Source organism: Camellia sinensis, chromosome 9 (assembly GCF_055761805.1).
Source record: "Camellia sinensis isolate YWXY chromosome 9, ASM5576180v1, whole genome shotgun sequence".
Classification (NCBI taxonomy): domain Eukaryota; kingdom Viridiplantae; phylum Streptophyta; class Magnoliopsida; order Ericales; family Theaceae; genus Camellia; species Camellia sinensis.
In genome coordinates, this window is record NC_138969.1 from 71,082,162 (window position 1) to 71,102,839 (window position 20,678).

Below are 20,678 nucleotides of genomic sequence, written 5' to 3' on the forward strand. Positions count from 1 at the left end.
TATCCGATAGGGTGTATGACCTAAGTTGCTATATTGTGTCAACTGGTCAAATCAAGCTTGATTTGGTGCTGCCAACCTCGACAGACGTCAATGTGGTCAGGGAAGATGGCCCAGGCCAAGGGTTGAATGATTTGGCAGACCTCGAAGAGGATTTGGACAGTTTACAATTCTTTGATGAGCATGATCAGGGAGATATGCAGATTGGGTGGTTCAACTTGCATGGATCGACTGATAACACCGGATGGTTGAGTGATGAGCCAAACAAGGAAGAATAATTGGAATGAAACTAAAGGGAAAAGAAGCAGAGATAGTTGTAGTAGCCAGAAAGGCTGATGAGAAAGCTGTCGGAGAGCATTAGTGTGGAAAACCCAACCCAGAAAATAGGTATTATGAACATCGTAGATACCAAACAAGAAGCTGCACTGAGGCAATTTGAACGAGAAAGAATTGAAGACAACCGTGAAACCGTAATTTCACGACACCTTGTAGGGGACACCTATGATGTGAAAATGATACAAGCAGAGCCAGACAACTGTTCGTCAACAACTAAAGGCGAATAATGGGATGACAATGATCTACATTTGACCCATACTGATGAAGATTGGGGCGATTGCATCCTTGATAATACGTGGTATGCCGAGGAAATATATCATCTCACCCGCAGTGGATAGTATTTTAAGCCGCTGTACCTGGATCAAGCAGAGGCATCTGGAAACGACAAAAAGGCCGAGAAACAGAAGGAGAAACAACTAGAAGAAAAGGCAGTATTGAAATAGCTCAAGAAAATCCAACCTGACATCTCCATCTGGGGTCTTCTCATGGCCTCACGAGTACACTGGCAGGCAATGTTGTCAGCAATGGACAAGGCTAAATTGTCCATTGACACCACGCCTGAGCAGCTTGTGGGTTTGGTCTTTCCAAGTGGTGCCAAGCCAATGCTTACTTTCTCTAACAAAGAGCTGCTGCCAGAGGGCTCGGCTCACAATGAATCGCTGTACATATCTATGGAATGCAGGAAAAAATGGGTGTCGGTGGTGTTGGTAGATACCGGTTAGGCCAATGATGTTTGTCCTTCCCGTACCACCTATGCAATTGGCCTCAAACCAGCGGACTTTGTTCCCACAGCCTAAGTAATACAGGCATATGATAACACAAGTAAAGGGGTCATGAGTACAGTGCAAGTGAGAGTCCAGGTGAGCCCATTAGAGCAAGAGATCAAGTTTCATGTCTTGGATGTGCCGGCTACCTTTAATTTGTTGTTAGGGAGGCCCTGGTTGTACCATGTGAAGGGTGTCTCCTCCACTCTCCATCAGATGTTAAAGTATCCTTATGGGGGAAGAGTGCTAATTATTTTTGGGAACTCCTCTATCCATCCACCGCCAGAGGTGACCACGCCAGTGCTAGAGATCAAACATGGCAAGGAGAATGTATTCATTTCGGGATTCACTCTAGCTAAAGCCCAGCTAGTGCAGACAATTCTAGCCGCAGATAAAGGCATGTATGTCAGCGCCCAGTCCATCTACTTTATGAACAAACTGCGGCACGTTCCAAGAATGGGGCTCGAAAAGAGTGGTCGAAAAGGTGTTACAGCACTGGCGGAGGTGCCACACAACCCGCATGCTTTTGGATTGGGCTATGTACCCACCAGAGAAGACCGGATCAGAAAGGGAGAAGAAATGAGAGGCAGAGCCAAGGCCAAGCAAGCCGAAAAACATTATGAACTCATCCACAGGCCAATTTAGGGGACACTAAATGGCCGTTTTGTTCAGAAATGAGAGGATTTCCCTTTTTGTGGCTTTCCTGAGCCTTGGGTAAATTCCTCGAAGCAACGTGTCTCCGGGAGGTGACTCAATGATGATGAAGAAATGGCTGAACCAAGCATCAAAGCTGAACAGAGCACGAAAGGTGACTCAAATGACAGCGAACCTAGAGTAGGGGCAACACTGGCTAGTCTCCTGACAGATCCTACGGCCAACCTAAAGAAGTTGGGGGGTAACTTTACTGTCTCCATGATCGGGGAAGAACTGGGTGTGAACCCAACTAGTCGCATTTTGGATGCATCAAGGGCACCACATCTTGCTTGGCAGCTGGAGAAGGGTTATCTTTCCAGTCCAAAATCAGGTGATGAGCCAGAATCTAATTCCATTGAGTCTGTGGGGTCGAGATCAGATTCAAGTTCTTCCGAGTCCGAGTCTAGTATTTCTGGGGGTGGTAACCCAGATACCAAAGTCCTGTCTAGGTCTTCATTTAGCTTTTTTTTTTTAGTCTGTAACCGAAGATCTGGGCCTTTTGAATGAAAACTCTGCAGATTCTGTGTACTTTTATATGCCGTTAGTTTATTGTATTGACCAAGATTTTCAAAATTTTAATGAAAACAAAGGGGAAGAAATTTCTCTGGCTTTGAAAAATTTGATTAATCGAGATGAGGAGAGTTTTACTAAACCATGTGCTGATGAAATCATTACCATTAATGTGGGTACTGAGAAGGATCCACGTGTGGTCCAGATCTGGTCCACGTTGTCTTCGGAAGACCGCGAGCGTTTAATCGCTTTATTAAAAGATTTCAAAGATGTTTTTGCGTGGTCCTACGAAGACATGCTTAGAATCGATCCTGAGATTGTATAGCACCAGATTCCTCTTGACCCTGAGACCCGACCAATCAAGCAAAAATTGCATTGAATTTGTCCGGCTTGGGCGCTGAAAATCAAGGAAGAGGTCACCAAGCAAATTGATGTAGGATTCTTGTTAGTATCCAAGTATCCGACCTGGTTGGCCAACATCGTCCCAGTGCCGAAGAAGGATGGTAGAATTCGGGTTTTCATCGACTTTTGGATCTTGAATAGAGCCAATCCGAATGATGACTTTCCTCTGTCACACATTGATAAGTTGGTGGACTTCATTGCGAGCTATGCGTTGTTATCATTTATGGATGGGTTTTCCGAGTACAACCAGATTCTGATGGCACTCGAGGACAGAGAGAAGACTACATTCACCACTCTGTAAGGTACCTACTACTACTGAGTTATGCCGTTTGGGTTGAAAAATACATGAGTTACCTATCAGATGGCTGCGACCATCATTTTGCATGACATGATCCACAAAGAGGTTGAGGTGTACGTGGACAACATGATTGTCAAGTCTAAAGAACGAGAGGGCCACTACACCGCGCTGGAGAAATTCTTTCAACGGATCAAGGAATACAGATTGAGGTTAAACCCGCAGAAATGCACCTTCGATGTAACGGCAGGAAAAATGCTGGGCTTTTTTATCACGTAGAGGGGAATTGAGGTAGATCCTTCCAAGATCAAGGCCATCTTAGAAATGCCACCACCAAGGACTTAAAAGGAGGTGTGTGGCTTTCTAGGTAAAGTCTAATTCATAAGACGGTTTATTTTCAAATTAACCTTGACTTGTGAACCACTATTTGGTCTCCTGAAGAAATGGAAGAATTTCCATTGGGACGATCGTTGTTAGTTTGCCTTTGAACAGGTTAAGTAGTACCTCCAGAACCCACCTATGTTGTTACCATCAGAGCCGGGAAAACCTCTAATTCTGTACTTGTCAGTGACAAATACGACCATGGGATGCATGCTCGCTCATGAATTTGAAGATAGTGTGATAACCGTGTCCTATACTATGTTAATTAATCATGATTATGTTTGTAATTATGTGCTTAATGTGAATTTGGGTGTTAATTGCATGATTATATGTGATTTTGGCTTTGTATCTGTTCACCGTAGGAAAATCTGTTAGAATCTGTGTTTTGAACTGAAAATTGAAGGCCTTCTCGACTACAGAACCCGAAATTGACTATGCCATTGTGAATGGCATAATTTTTAGGGCCTGTGGTGAAATTTAATTAGAAATTGATTCAGATCAGAATAATTAGATTCAGAACGATTAATTAAGCACAATATCTTAGCCTTAATCAATTTGATTAAGATAGCCTGTAAATAGGCCTCTATACACTCAATTCCTCTCCTTGAGATTCATTTTTGCTGAGATTACACTCTAGAGAGAGAGAGGGGGCCGGTTCTAGAGAGAGGGAGAAGAAGAATTATGTAATTTGGCTCAAAGGTTGTGAATTTGGCAAGCTACACTCAAGATTTAACTACCTTTGTGAGAATTAAAGCTCATAGGTGAGTAATTGAGCAAAGACTTATGAGTTAAGTTTGTAATATTGTGAATTCAAGTTATATTGGAACCAAGAATGAGGACTTATGTTGAATTAAGTGAGTTTGAAGTTAAAATGCACATGCATGTAAGAAATTGCCTTGTAGATGCATATTTGAATGCAAAACATAATGAACATGATGAAATTGTGATCAATGTGTACATGCATGCAACAATTTGTTATGGGTTTTCATGTTTGTGTGTAAGATATGTTAAACGATTTGAATTGGTAGTCAATTAAGGCATGCATCCATGGAAAATGGGACTATGGGACTCAACTACATGTTTTGAAGATGGATTTGGCAAAGATTGTATGAATATGAAATTGATTCATGAAAATTAGACTTCATAATGTTGTAATTTGGTGTTTATATCATGTTAGAAAATGTGCATGTGGAGTATGAGTCATCTTATGCAAGTTACATAAGTTTGAATGCAAGATTGAGCTTCAAGTAGCTTGCTAGAAATTCCAGAATCCGGCATGTCCGCTCGAGCGGGGTAATGGCCGCTCGAGCGTGAAATGCTGGTTCCCAGCAGTTTTGCAGACATTGTCGTTCGCTCGAGCGTCCAAGGCATATGTTTGACCCTCAGCTCGAGCGTCCGAATTAGCGCTCGAGCGCGAATATGAGGCAACCAATACTTTTGCAGACCAAAGGGGTCCGCTCGAGCGGCGAAAACTACGCTCGAGCGGGGATCCCTGTTTCAAATATTTTGAAAAGTGATTTTATGATTTGTTATCCGTTCTCTTTCATTTCTAAGCACTCTTAGGCATGCATTGAGCATTGTGAATGAGTTAAAATGATAAGAAAGGAGCCTAAGAGGAATATATAAATTAAGAACGGATTGAATCGTCTGTGACCCATATGTGTTATGAAATGTGTAGGGTTGAGCTCAAGGGCAAATCCATCGACAGAATACTGTGAGTAATATCTTAGTAAAGATATTTTCAAGTATATTACTTTCCGAATGCTACTTCTGTATAAGCTTCATGGATTTGTTGATTTGAAATATGAATGAGTATTCTATATGTCTAATTTTGTATAAGGTCGTTTGCCGTTGATATGTTTGATATATCTGAATTGGGCCTAAGGCCGTTTGACATGAATGATTGGGCCAAAGGCCGTTGGGCATGAATAATGGGGCCAAAGGCCGTTTGACATGAATGATTGGGCCAAAGGCCGTTTGACATGAATGATTGGGCCAAAAGCCGTTTGACATGTACGATTGGGCCAAAAGCTGTCGGATATGAATGATTGGGCCAAAGGCCATTACACATGAACGCAAAGATAGGCCAAAGGCCGTTTGAATATGTCATTTGATATGTTTGAATACCGTAATGGGCCAAACGCCGTTTGAATAAAAGGGATCATGATCATGAATATGAAATATGCATAGATATGAATATAAAGAGAATGGGCCCGAGGCCATTTGATACGCCTGATATATTCGAATTAGGCCCGAGGCTGTTTGATATGTTTGAATTGGACCAAAGGTCATTTTGAATAAAGAGTTGGATGGACCAAAGGTCATTTCGTATAGATGAACCCGAGGTCGTATTGTTTTATATAAGAATTGGACCTGAGGTCGTTTTGCATATGGATATGATGTGTTGGACCCAAGGTCATTTTGCTTTGTTGAGATTTGTAAATCTGGTGTGAATGAGAATAGTGGTTTAAATGTGTACATTATAAGTATGATTCATTTATGAACGAACCTCATTCATTAACCTCTTTATTTTGATATTATTCACTGGGCGTTAGCTCACTCTTATCTATATGTATGTAGGTGAGCAAAGGGACGTTCCACCCCAGCCTTAGTGGAATTTAAGAAAAGAACCTGAGTTTTGTGAAGTTAGCCCAGGTGCCTCACGCAATAGGCTTTGTTTATAATCTTTTGTATTTCTTTTGTCACTTTTATTGGCCATGATAGACCATTTATGTGTATAAGCTTTTGGCATGGCTGACTATGTGTTTGAACGATCCTGGGTATACAAGATGTTAACTACTGATACGTGGTGTGAGTTATTATTAAGTATATGTGAAATGTTTTGACATGCCATGTAAGCATAGCTCATTGGATAAAATTTTTAAGTTTGCTTCCGTTTTGGCCCCTTCACTCTGTTGCTATATGTTTGTTTTAGTTTGAGGTCGTAGGTAATCTCATGATTACTGGCCGGTTATGACCTTAATCTATAGGGGCGGGTTCGGGTCATGACAGATAGGGTAGAGAAGGCCATCTACTATTTGAGCAAGAAGATTCTAGACTATGCGACCCGCTACACTCCCTTGGAGAAAGTTTGCCTAGCCTTGGTATGGGCTACCAAGAAGTTGAGGCACTATTTGTTAGCTCACTCTGTAATCCTAGTTTCAAGATTAGATCCCATCAAATATCTCTTTGAGAAACCAGTGCTTATGGGTAGGTTGGCTCGTTGGTTGCTTCTTCTCTCCAAATTTGATCTCAAATATGTCACCCGCAAGTCGGTCAAAGGGAGAGCTGTAGCGGAATTCCTGGAAAACCACCCGATAGAAGGAAATGAGGTAGTGGAATACTTATTCCCAGATGAGGACATTCTGCAAGTTGAAAAGAAAACTTAGACGATGTACTTTGACAGAGCGTCCAATCAGTACGGTTATGGGATATGTGTGTTGCTAATAACACCCGATGACTCCCACATACCTTTAGCTTTCAAACTCTGGTTCAAGGTGTCCAACAATGAAGTAGAATATGAAGCGTGTATTAATGGTTTAGAAGCCGCCCTAGAACTAGGGGCAATAAGGTTGGATGTTATCGAAGACTGGAACTTGGTTGTTTCTCAAGCAAACGGAGACTAGAAAGTCAAAGAAGAAAATATGAAGGTTTATCATCAGACCCTGGATGTTCTAATTCTGAGATTTGAAAAGTTGACATTCACGCATCTATTAAGAGAGACAACAGGTTCGTTGATACTTTAGCAACTCTATCTTCTATGGTAGACATCCCACTTGGGGTCCAGATGCATCCGATTATCATCGAACAAAAATACACGCCGGCTTATGAAACTATTGCCGCGATAGATGAAGTGCAAGACAAAAACCCCTAGTATTACGATATTTGGAACTTTCTGGAAAATGAGATGTATCCACCAGGAACAAATGTCAAGGACAAACAGGGAATACAACGTATGGCCGTCCAATTTATCATCTGTGGGGGTAAGCTGTATAAAAGAGATCATCTGGGAATGCATAAACTATGTGTGGAGGAAGAGGAATCGAAGCGCCTTACAGAGGCTATCCATGGCGAAGAATGCGGGGGTGCATATGAATGGTGTAATGTTAGCCCGGAAGATCTTTAGACAAGGCTATTATTGATCCACCATGAAGAAGGATGGTATTGGTTTTGTGCGGTGATGCCACAAATGTCAAATTTATACCAATCACATGAATATTTCCCCGTCAAAGCTTTACAACACGACTTCGCCATGGCCTTTCTCAATTTGGGGAATCAACGTTATCGGTGCTGTCTCACCAAAGGGATCGAATGGACAAAAGTATATCTTAGTGGCGATTGATTATTTTACAAAGTGGGTGGAAGCTCAATCTTATGCAATGTTGAAGGCATCACATGTGGCCAAATTTATCAGAAACAATATCATCTACCGGTACAGAGTTCTGAACAAGATCATATCAAATAACGGCTCGCACTTCAAGAAAGAGGTGATAGACTTGTTGGAGAAATACAACATGACTTTTCATAAGTCATCCACATACAGGCCACAAACCAATGGAGTTATTGAAGCCGGCAATAAGAATATCAAGAACATCTTGTAGAAGATGGTTGAGACCTACAGGGACTGGCAAGATAAACTAACATTCGCACTTTAGGGCTACAGAACCTCGATCTGGACATCTACAGAGGCAACCCCTTATTCTCTTGTCTACAGGAGGAAGCCATTTTGCCAATTGGAATTGAAGTGTTGTCGCTGCGAGTTATGGCCGAGTGTCAGATAACAGAGGTGGACTGGCAACAGAGCAGATTTGAGGAGTTAATGTTGTTTGATGAGAGGAGGCTAAAAGCATTGTATCATGTTCAAGGCTACCAGCGTAGAATTGCCAGGGCTTTTAACAAGAAAGTCAAGTCTAGGAATCTCAAGGAGGGAGACATGGTGCTGAAAGACAATCGAGCTCTTATCCATGACCCTAAGGGCAAGTTCAGAACCAATTGGACTGATTCTTACATTATCAAAGCTATCTGGTCAGAAGGGGTGATTATTCTCATGGACCTAGATGGCTTGGAATTTTCATAGCCGATCAATATGGACAAGTTGAAAAAATACTACCCTTGAGATGCTCGCTAGGCCGAAAACCCGAAAGGGTGACCTACGCAAAAGTTAGAGCGTGAAAAATTAGAAACAAAGAAAAGCAAAGCTCACAAGGTTGAAAACACTAAAGGATGACTTTGGCAAACGTTATAGTGCAAAATGAGAGAGTTAATACTCGAGTGAACCTGAACCGGACTATGTAAGGCTTGATTCCCATCTTTGGGATACGTAGGCAACTTCATCCTGAAGTTTGGCCGTAACTATCTCCAACTCAGCTGTCTTGTCCATTTTTCTGATCCGGTCATCTTTGTTCATTATCTATTAGTTTGGTTGTGATCTTCATTTTGGGAAGAAAAGCTGGTTATGATGCAGAGTAGTAGTGGTATGCAATCAGGGGGCAGTTATGATCTTTTAATTCGAGGTTGTGCATCTTGAGGGTTTGATTTTGTGCGTATCAAGTAGTGATCATTTTCGAAAATGGTTTTGGTAAGTTTTAATAAAAGTAGATTTTGTTTAAAATTTTACCTTTTATAACTTAGACCATTTTTGGGACCAAAAGGAAAATTTTTAGTACTCACAACCTTAATTCTATTGATTTCAATGCAAGCACATTTTCCAACTCTCTGACGCAAATCAAAGTTGCTTTTACATCATAAAAATTGAAAAGAAAGGTCAAAGCAATAAACTCGGGGCATAGGTGAGTCAGGTGCTCCTGCGTCCTCTACTCGTGCTTGGGGAGACTTCTGTAACCAAAGTGAGCCCGGCTTGTGCCTCATCCTCGAGCCAAGCCAAACATTCGCTAGAAAGGGCGTAACTAAAACTAAGGGCAGGGGCCAGAAGCTCCCTCTTTCTCCAGGCAACAAGGTACCGAGCCAAGTATGAAGCACAAATCGGGAATGAAGCCGGGTATTCTACCCCCTCCTCGAGGTAGGTCTGATCATGCCCGAACTAGCGTTTGAGCCGGAAGGAAAAGTAGAACACACAGTGCATGAAGCCAATCAACCGTATGCCTGATTGTCGGGTCATGCTATAACTCATCTCAGTTAGATTAAGCGAGGGGCAACACCAAGCTATACCAGCTGCAGATCTATTGCATATCCAATTGCACCACCATCCCTCATTGGGAAAGTCTACTAGTCTCTGGTGGAAGAAATAAGCTCGAGCTGAATATTCGAGGCAAGGGTCTACCACTTTCAGCTTATCCATGAGCCATACTTGGGAAGGGATGAAAAATGAAAGAGAATAAAGAATAAAGAGATATGTGTGGAGAGGAAAGTAAAGAAGGGGCATTGAGAGAAATTAGAGCATGAGTGCCGAGTAATGTGCGAAGCATATATCAAAAAGGATGGGAAACGAAACCTGAAGAAGTAGTGGACTCCCTGCAAATCTTGTGGTCTCTCATAGATGAAAAGCATCTAAGCCCATTAGGGTCTCGACGTGTGTCAAACCGATGAAACTCTTACCTTCTTTCAGACATTGGGCCACTTCGATCAACCGAATGCTAGCTCCACCACACTAGGGGCAAGAAGAAAATATGCAAGCATGCATAAACAAAGGGCATGTTGCTGAAAACCTCGCCAGAAAGGGTCGCCTCTGTCACCGATGTTAGAAAATAAATAAATCAAGCTGGATATATCTAGCTCTCCGTCATGGGCCAAAGATTGAGCTTCATGCAAAGTGAGCCCACACATTCGTCCCAAAGCTTGGGCATGGCCAAAACGGGGCTGAGGCATGATTTCTTCATCACGCCAGGTTTCCATTAATGCTTGAAATTCTTCAAAGAGTCAGGCACATTTCCTGTGTTTCGAAGCGAAATACATGCATAATTGGGTCCCAGCATTGGGCCGCAACATCGAGGAATGGCAAACAAAGCGGCGTACGGCTTAACGGAAAAAGTGCATTTATGCCGAAACCTCAAAAAGTTACCTTTTTCGTGTCATCTAAAGTGGCTATCCAACCCGTGAGCTTCTTGACAAGGAATATCTTCATTTGTGGAAAAAACAACAGCAAAAATGAGGTTCTGGTGAAGAAATCACAAAGAAGGACCTTTTGTAGAAGATAAGGCTGTGAGTGGAGGCCAGTTGTCAGCCGTTTGGTGGATTCATCACAAGTGGCTGGCCGCCCACTTGTTATGGCCTGCTGTCCACTTGTGTGGCCTGCCGTCTACTTGTGGGCCTGGCAATTTTGGCAGTTTGATTTTGCCTTAGTCTTTGTGTTTTGAGGTCTTGTTTTGAGTCTTTTGGTTTTAACAAGTATGCATAGCTGTGTTTGAGTCATTTTCGTTTTGTTTATCGAGTTATATTTTGTAATTTGGTCATTGGTCAACTCATTACCTGATTAAGAACATCGTGCAAATACAAGTTTTTATTTTTGGTTTCAAATTCAACTCCATTTTCATTCTGCAAATGACTGATGCAAAAACATTAACTCTTTTAATAAAACTGCAGGGTTTTCCCTCGATCATAGTTTTTACAAAAGAGAGTATAAGTTTTCAAAAGCAAAAGTAAAAGCCTATCTAAAGCTATAGATGTGTTGAACTACCAAAATAAAAGAAACTAAGCAAAAGGTACAAAAATCGGCGCCAGTCATCTCAAGCTCGAGAGGCCCTCTTCATCCTCTTTTTCGGAGAGGACTCAAGGGTACTGTCTCCGTCAGCACCGCTATCAAAATCAGACTCTGTGCTAGAACCAGTCTCATCATCTCCGCTCCCTGCCTCAAAGCCAGCCTTGGCGTCATTTCCACTCTCTGGCCTCATGCCAACATCATCACCTCTACTCTCAGACTCAGAGCGTCGGCTCACTGTCTTGTCAGAGTCACTGGCCTCGGTATCATCCCCGCTCAATACAAGCTCGGACTCGCTGCTCTAGCTCCGAGCACCCCTGTCTCTGCCTCAACCTCGATGCTCATATCGGCCGCGTCCTGGGGGCTGTTTACCTCTCATTCTTGCTGCCGAAGGAGGTACCGCTGGTGCCACTGCTGTTGGTGTCCTCGGTATAGATGGGATCTGGAAAGCAAGTGTCGACATATTAGATACAGTGTATGTATGCAGAATGAGTGCAAAATATACAGTATGAGTATAGCGTGTTAGTGCAGTGAATCAGTGCAGTATGGGGTGATTTGAATGTTACGGTATGCGTGTCAATATACCAGTGGAAATGTGATAGTGCGGTGCAAAACAGTGTGAGGTAGTAATGAAAGGTATGTGGAAAATGAAAAAAATACCTAGATACCGTGGAGATCAAGCAACGTCTCTCTACTCTACACCATGCCAATCAAAGAAGCAACCAGCTAGAGCAGGCCCTCTGTGTACTCAGTCGGGGCCTGCAAGGGCATTTCAATGATAGTATCTGGAATAATTCATATCTGGAAAGAAAGAGTGTGGTTACAAGCTGTAAAGTGTGGTCCATACCTGAGGTGTGCCACGGGCTCTGACATACCCGTGCCCTACCTAGGGTGGCTTTATCAAAATCTAATAGGCTAACCTAGTCGGCTGCCAATATGTAAGCACAGTGGGAATCGCTGGCCAACTAGTAACTTGCACAACAGAAGGGCCCCCCTAAAAAAATATCGGCCTCGATCTTTTGAGCAGCCTCACCCGCCAAGGGAGCACCTGCTGCATCGCCCACGCAAATGCCCGTCAAGGGTGGCATGAGATGAGTCTGGATAAAAGTCGCATAATCACCCTCTGCTCTGAAATAGTCGGCATCCAACCCCGCCATAAACTAAATGACAGCCCCAGTTGGGAGGCTATCGGCTGTCCTCATAGATGCTGGGGGTGACATAGGAACGACTGGGATGGGTGAGCCCAGAGTTTGGCGTATGAAACGCTCACCCAAGAACCAGGCCCGACAAAGTGAGCCCTCCAAAAAAACTCAAAATCAAGACGTAGCCCAAGCCCCTATATACAAGTCCCTCACTCCGACTGGCATCGCCGCCCAAGGCTGCCACATAATCTGTAAACAAAGAATGACAGATTGTTGACTACCGTCAGTTATCAAAGTATAAATCAGAACAGTAGTAAAGCACAAATGACTGTGAGTTTCGGATTGCCTCATGGGCAACCACCATATCGAAGTATCAGCAGTAGAAGGCGAATGTCACATCGTTGCGGCTCCGGCTTCGACGCTGACACCAGCCGTCATATCGTCGTGAGTAAGGCACGGCCGGAGGGATCTCATCCACTAGCTCTAGAGCCAAAGGCGGGAAATAAGCGTAAACCCATAACTGCAAGAAAAGGTCAACAGTGTTATCCACAATGTGTCGACAGATATAAAACAGAAGGTGCAAAGTAGAAAGCATAAAGTATCCACAGATATAAAACAAAAAGTGAAAAGCAGAAAACACAATGTGTCAATAGAGAGTGCAAAAGAAGAAAGGTGTGGTGCATACCTCCTAGGCTCTCCAGTAGCCTCCAACCCGCTCTCTCTTTATGTAGAAAGTGGAACTCATATAGCCGTAGAGTGTGGCGAGGCCAGCTCCACCCCAGTCGTAAAACCAGACTCGGGGCAAAGTCACGAGAGCGCTCAATAAGTACAAACCCACGGTGTTCCACCTATTTGTAAACAAGGTGGTACCGAGTAGGAACATCAAGAAGCCCCGGACGTACTGCTCTACCTCCTCCTGTGTCTCGAGCTCACTTCCGTGGACGTGCTCAGAGAACCAGCTGTATCTCACCATTACTGGCCTGTATAAAGGTGAGAGCACTCCAAGCAGGTAGATCCAAGCCACCTCTCACTCGTCCATATCCATGTCGAAAGGGATCGGATTGCCCCCTACTCCTAAGCCTGTGATCATGGAGAAGTCATAGGGAGTCATCGCTATCTTCCCAATGGAAGAGAAGTGGAAAGAGTTGGTGGTGTCCCACCACTTCTCCACTAACGCTCCGACTAGAGCTCGGCTTGCCATATGTTGTGAGAGCCCGGTGCAGAATAAGCCAAAGTCGGCCTCATCAACAAGGCCGCGGACCTTGAGCAGGAGCTCATAATACCAGTCTCTAGCTGTCACTGCCCCATAACCCCTGCAATAACGAGAGTCCCCCTATGACAAAGAAAGAATGAATCAGATGAAAGACAGTGATAAAAGAGCAATCAAATGAAAGGCAGTGTAAGAAATACAATCAAATGAAAGGAAAGAAAGCATGAAAATAAAGTTTGTACCATAGAAGCACCGTAGGAAATGTGGGAGTGCGTTTCTTTCAGCAAAACGTCATCTGGCATGCCGCCAATGAAATCATCAAAATACATCATGCCTCCAAGCGCCAGCATGTGTGTGCGAAGGTGATAAGTGACCAGATCAAACAGCCGTATCCTCAATGGTAGTGGCTCAGGCTCGAGCCCTGGAGCGAACTTTGCCTCAAAGTCAGCCGCAATGCCCTCCGCCACCTCGTCGGCCTCAGCAACTGCCGGCTCCTCGACCTCAACAGGGGGTAAAAGTGCAGGTGGAACCTCAAGAAGGGCGTCAGCATGAGGAATGTCATCTGCCATCTGAAAAGTAGGTGAAAATTGGTGACACAACGAAGAAAATGAAGAAAAATTGAGAAAAGTTTTAAAAAGTCAACCCTGGGAGAGAGAAAATTAGAGAAAAAGTCAAAACCCGAGAAAGTCCACAAAACCCGAGAGAAACTAGAGGGAAACAAGCCCAAAGTGTTGAAAACTCGAAAAAATCAACGAAAACAAAATCTGATCGGTTCAAAGTGTAAAGGATCAAAGAAGGTTTACAAATAAAGTTTGCGTGGGGCGTTGGAAAACGCGTACAAAGTACAAATCTAGAGAGAGGAAACACCTAGAGAGAGGAAGGATGATTTCAACCTTGGATGTGTGAGGAAATAAGGTGTGGTGATGTATATAAAATGACCCGTGCCGAAAAGACGAATTTGTCCCCCGATTTTGCATTAGTGGTAGGCCGTTGACTATTAGTGGCCGGCAGGCCTCATTTGTGGCCTAGTGCTGGTTTTGTTCCTCTTTTTCCCTAACAATGTATGTTAGGTTCTCTTTTGGGTCTAGATTGATTTTCAAGGAGCTCGAAACTATGTTCCGATTGTGTCGTTCCCAATACCCATTCTGTTCCGGTACGTGAACGTGCCCCACGTGCCAATATAAATGAGGTGTATTCTTTTTGAGCATGTTGTAAAGTCTCCAAGGGGTAGGTTGGAGGTTGTTGCCGAACATCACTTTTGTTCGTTTTGTCCAGTTACATGTTTGTTCTCTTCTGTTGCATAGAACGTGTGTTTTCACATACACTTATGTTACACGTGTGCCCTACATCGTTCATGATTTACATGCTTACATAGCACATGCCTTCAATTTTGTATAGAACATGCTTTCATTTTGAACATGCTTTTGATTCTGACATAGCACAATTTTGTATAGAACATGCTCTCGATTCTTGCATGGAACATGCTTTTAATTAATGTCATACGTCGGTTATCTATCTTGCATAGAACATGCATTGCCACTGTATTGATTTTCAATTTTGTTCACTTTGTGCATCTATCGCACTTGTTTACTTTCGGGTATCTATCGTACACTTTCATTACATTGTGTATCCATTGCCCAATCTCATACTTTTTGCATCTATCTCAGGACAGATGAAACGTGACCTTAAGCGATTTTTCTTCTCTTCTCACGATTTCAGCATGATTAGAGTATCTCAAGACACGTGAAACGCGACGTTAAGCGGTTTTTCTCCTCTTCTCATGATTTCAGCGTGATTAGAGTATCTCAGGACACGTGAAACATTACCATGGGCTGTTGTTCTTATCTTTTCACGATTTCAACGTGATTAGAGTATCTCAGGATGCGTGAAACGCGACCCTGAGCGGTTTTTCTCCTCTTCTCACGATTTTATCGTGATTAGAGTATCTCAAGACGCATGAAAAGCGACCCTATGCTGTTTTTCTCCACTTCTCACAATTTCAGCGTAATTAGAGTATCTCAAGACGCGTGAAACGCGACCCTGAGTGGTTTTTCTCCTCTTCTCACAACTTCAGCGTGATTAGAGTATTTCAAGATGTGTGAAACGTGACCTTGAGCGATTTTTCTCATCTTCTCATGATTTCAACATGATTAAAGTATCTCAGGACGCGTGAAACGCGACCTTGAGCGGTTTTTATCCTCTTCTCACCATTTCAGTGTGATTATATCAGGACGCGTGAAGCGCGACCCTAAGTGATTTTTCCCTCGTCTTCTCATAGCTTCGGCATGGTTAGAGTGCGTGTTTTACTTTCCGCGTGAAACCCATTTCGATTTAAGCTTGAGGCTCTTTCATATGTTGTTATTTTGTTATTGTTTATTGCAGCTGTTATTGCTTATTGTATCATCTTGCATGATCAGGAATTTTCAAAATAGCCGGTGTCGCGAAGCGTGTGAGTCCAACTTTCAAAGTATATTTGTCGTCCATATAATTTGCATCTTGCCCCAGAACTACACTAGTTTGATTCCCTGCAAAAGGATACGTAGGCAGCTTGCGAGCTCAACTAATTTTATTTTATGTCTTGATTGTTTACCCAAGTCTTACAGCCTTGTCAAAATGGGTCACCTCTAGGTTTTGACATTCACTCACGTCATTTCATGACTTCGAGCTCTGTCAAAGAGGGCTAACTGTAGACACCCCATTTTTGACGGCCCTTAAGACTTATCACTCATTGATGAATGTGTACACTTATCAAATGCTTGACTTCCTCAGCAGGAAACCTCAGTTTTGAACCTATAAACCTTGTGCCTTGTTTTGGACCAAAACAATGGTTTTTCAAGCCTAAGCATCCAGGGACCTGCAGACCCACTAGTGTGGTATGTTGCCCATTATTAGTGGTTGGCCGCCCATTAATGCAAAAAAATAGATATTTTCTACCAACTGTCTCCACATATACATGCATCATTTCAGCTATGTTTGTGAGGATATTTTTTAGGGTCTCTCGTATATTTCTATATATAGATGACTCTCTCTTTTGTTAGAGGGGTTAGAAAAAATTTTGAATTTAGAAAATTTTGGAGAGCAAAATTTTGGAAAATTTCTCTCTCTCTACAATTCTCTTTCTCTCTTTCTCTCTCTCTCTCTCTCTCTCTCTCTCTCTCTCTCTCACAACTTATATAACCTTTGCCTAAACACTCTAAACCAAACCTAGAAAGCTCCTTGCTGAGGTGATTTAAGCTTACATTTTAGCTCTTGAGGCACTTGAGAGTGTGAAATAGGGGTTAGAAATCCAAGGGATCATTCCTCTTCAAGAGGTATACATTCTAGTTCTTTTGTACCATTTTCTACTCATCTTTTCTTGCCATTTTTGAGTTGTTTATTACCTGTATTTTTGGGCTGAAACTTGTGGTTTAAAGCCATTAAAGGTAGAGGGGTTGACAACCCTTCTTTGAACCTTGATTCTAAGGCCTTTGCCCTTATATTTCCCATCTTCTCATCAACTTTTTTTTCATCTTTTTACCATTAATTTTCAGAGTTTTTTCAGAGGCGAAAATCATGTTTTGAAGTCCCAAAAGTGGAGGGGTTAGCCTCCCCTCCTTGTGCTTGTATGCTAGTTTTAATCCCTCAATATTTTAGCTAGTTGTTGTAGTTGTTTTTGTCTTAATTCCAACAATTTTTTGGACTGTTTTAAGATTGTTTTAAGACTTTTTTTGAGTTAGCTTCATTTATGCTTTGTATGGTATGCTTGTAGTGTAATGGTCCTCATAGGCTTGGTGGTTTAGGTCTTAGCCACCAACCTATTTGAGTTGATAGTATTTATTTCTTACTTTTCATACTTGTGTTCACCCCTAAGAATCTCTGCAATCTCCCTTCTTTCTTTGCTTTTACTCTTTGTTTTGAGAGTCGCTCCAAAAGGAGTGTTGTTTAAGCTTGAAGGGGTGACATTGTGCTTAATGGTTTAATCCCTTGAAAAATCTAAAAATCCCCTAAATATTGATTTGTGATTATGTATCAATTTTAAGCAGTATATAACAATCACAATCAAACAATCAAGACAAATCAACGCAACAATTTTAACGTGGGAAAACCACAATTGGACCACCTCCAATTGTGATAAAAAAAAAACCATGGGCAACAGCCACAAAACAATCCATTAAAAAGATATAAAGGAATTACACAGGTATACTCTCAATTACCTAGCGAATCCACGCCTGAATTGAACCAACCCCTATGTGCCTCTCCCAACCCCATCTTCACCTCGGAATTGTCTTTACAATGAGCCACTCCAGAATCCTTACCAACTCTAGGAAGTTTGAGAAGTCCATCCTTATGTTGAATTTTTTGTTCTCCCTTTCCTTGAGTTCTTGTATCATGAGATGTGGATGCATTCTGTTTTTGCTCTATCTTACCACCAAAGCCAAAGCCAATGTCACTCTTGTCAAAACAGATTTGTTGAGACCCAATGATATTGTCTAAAGTCTTTAATCCTTTGTTCCAAAGACCAATGGTAGCCATAGCACACTTGAGCTCTTCCTCTTTCTTGATTATTAGTTCTTCCAAAGCAATTTGAGACATCTCGAGAGATTCAATCTTTTCTTCATACGTTGTATAGATTTGCTGTAGCTCATTCCTCTCTGTCTCACAAGTCAAGAGTTTTGCACAAAGAGCTTGTCGATCATTAGCTATCTTGATGGCATCAATCCTAACCTCAGAAATCTCCTCCTTAAGTTTGACATTCTCACTTTCACATGCTTTGAGTTTCGTTGTGAGTTTGTCATTCAATTTGGATAAGTTAAGAAACTCCTTATACAACTTTTCATAAGCTTGCTCAAGCTCTTCATCATCACTCTCAGAGGATTCATCATCAGTGGCATTCTTAATCGACCTCTTCGGATACTCTATTCGTCCTTCAGTTTCGGAAGCCGCCATGAAAGCAAGGAATTGTTTATGTCCCTCTTCGCTTTGATCTTCATTGTCACTTTCATCTTCATCAGATTCTGATTCATCATCCCAAGTGATGGCGAGGGCTTTCTTCTTCTTCAAATGAGTGGGGCATTCTGAAGCAAAGTGGCCAAATCCTTGGCATTCACAGCATTGGACTCTTTCAGAGTTTCCTTGTATCTTTCCTTTCTCCTTCTTGGCTATAGAATTAATTTTGAGATTATCTTTGCCTTTAGATTTATGAGTATGAGTAGATTCCAAAAGATTAGGATTCTTTTTCAAAAAAGATTTTTTAAATTGTTTAACAAAAGCAACCGTAATCTTGGAATCTATCTCACAATCCTTATCAGAATCCTCTCCAACTCTATGAGCACTAGTAAAAGCAATAGCATCTTTTTGTTTCTTTTTGAAATTCCTATGTGCCTCATAAGTTTGGAGATTTCCAACCAAGTGATCCAGCTTGAGGTTGTCAACATCTTGAGCCTCCTCAATAGCCGTAACTTTTGGTTGGAACCGATCGGGCAAGGACCTCAAAATTTTTCCTACAATCTTGGATTCTGATATTTTTCCACCTAAATTGAAGCTGGAATTTATAATATCACTCAACTTCGCATAAAATTCATCAAAGGTCTCACTATCTTTCATTGAAAGGTTTTCAAAACTAGACGTGAGCCTTTGAAGTTTTGAGCGTTTAACAGAAGGAGTGCCCTCATGAATAGTTTGTAAGATATTCCAAACCTTTTTTGCGACTTCACAATTGCAAATATGACTAAACTCTTCAGGTGTGACAGCGCAAAAGAGAGAATTGATAGCTTTACTATTCCAGCTACTATTTTGGTAATCAATTGTGTCCCACTTATCAATTGGTTTGGGGAAAGTTACTCCATCAATGGTAATCGTTGGTTAGGTCCACCTATACATGACAGGTTGCCAAACTTTTTCATCAATAGATTTCAAAAACGATCTCATCCGAGCTTTTCAAAAAGAATAATTGGATCCGTCAAGTAGGGGTGGTTGAACCATGGAATTTCCCTCACGTATTGAATCCATTATCACAAATCAAACAAGATCTCGCTCAAAAGTTTTTTAAAACAAAATAAAGCGACCCGCTTTGATATTGATTTGTAAGATATTGATTTGTGATTATGTATCAATTTTAAGCAGTATATAACAATCCCAATCAAACAATCAAGACAAATCAACACAACGATTTTAAAGTGGAAAAACCACAATTGGACCACCTCCAATTGTGATAAAAAAATCACGGGCAACAGCCACAAAACAATCCACTAAGAAGATATAAAGGAATTACACAGGTATACTCTCAATTACTTAGCGAATCCACACCCGAATTGAACTAACCCCTATGTGCCTCTTTCAACCCCATCTTCACCTCGGAATTGTCTTTACAATGAGCCACTCCAGAATCCACCAAAGCTTCAGGCTCAAATTCTTCAGAATCTACCGAAGAACAACTCTCTCTTTTGTGTAGAATGAACAAACAAACCTTTGATGTATGCTTCTTAAACCATGAGTTGAATACTCAATGAAACATCAAAGAAAACTAGCAAAATAGCCCCAGATATGAACCCTAGAACCCAAGAAGAAGATCTGAAGGCGTAATCCTAGATTTGGACTGAAACACGTATTTATAGAAAACTGTCCCGCGATCTTCACTCGAGCGTCAGATTGGCCGCTCGAGCGGACCGACGCTCGAGCGCGGAAAGTTCCACTTGAGCGGGAAAAAACAACATCCAGTATTTTTGCAAGCGAATAAACTTCTAGAACTCAGCATTCCCCACTTGTGCGGGGGAATGTCCGCTCGAGCAGACAGGAAACTTTGAATGCATTTTTGCATTTTGCTTCAGGGGCGCTGCCCCCCGACCTCGTCAGGGCGCTGCCTTGGACCCGCCAAGGGGCGCTGCCCCCTCGACTCCCGCGAGCTGACCGGGCGGCTCGATCCCTGTCATAATCAGCGAAGTGGCAATCTTGAAAGAATTAACATCACAAAACTTCTCTGCAAGGCACAATTTGGGTTGGATTCACATCTAAAAACTCATAGCCTCACTGAAATAAAAAGTGCAAAAACAAATACAACTTAAAGGAGTTTTGTCAAAGGGATTGCCAGGAATAAAAACCTAACAGGGTTCATTACCAACAGTATGATCTCCCTCTCATGCCTAAAACAACATTTAATTTGGTACTTCTCTCCATTAGTGGACTTAAAGTTTATTATTGGACTCAATTGACTAATGAATGGAAGATAATTAAAGTGGAGTAATAAATTGGGATTAAAATGAAGCAAGACAATAAAATGATTTGGTGTTCAATCGGACATTAATTGAACGCATAGAGA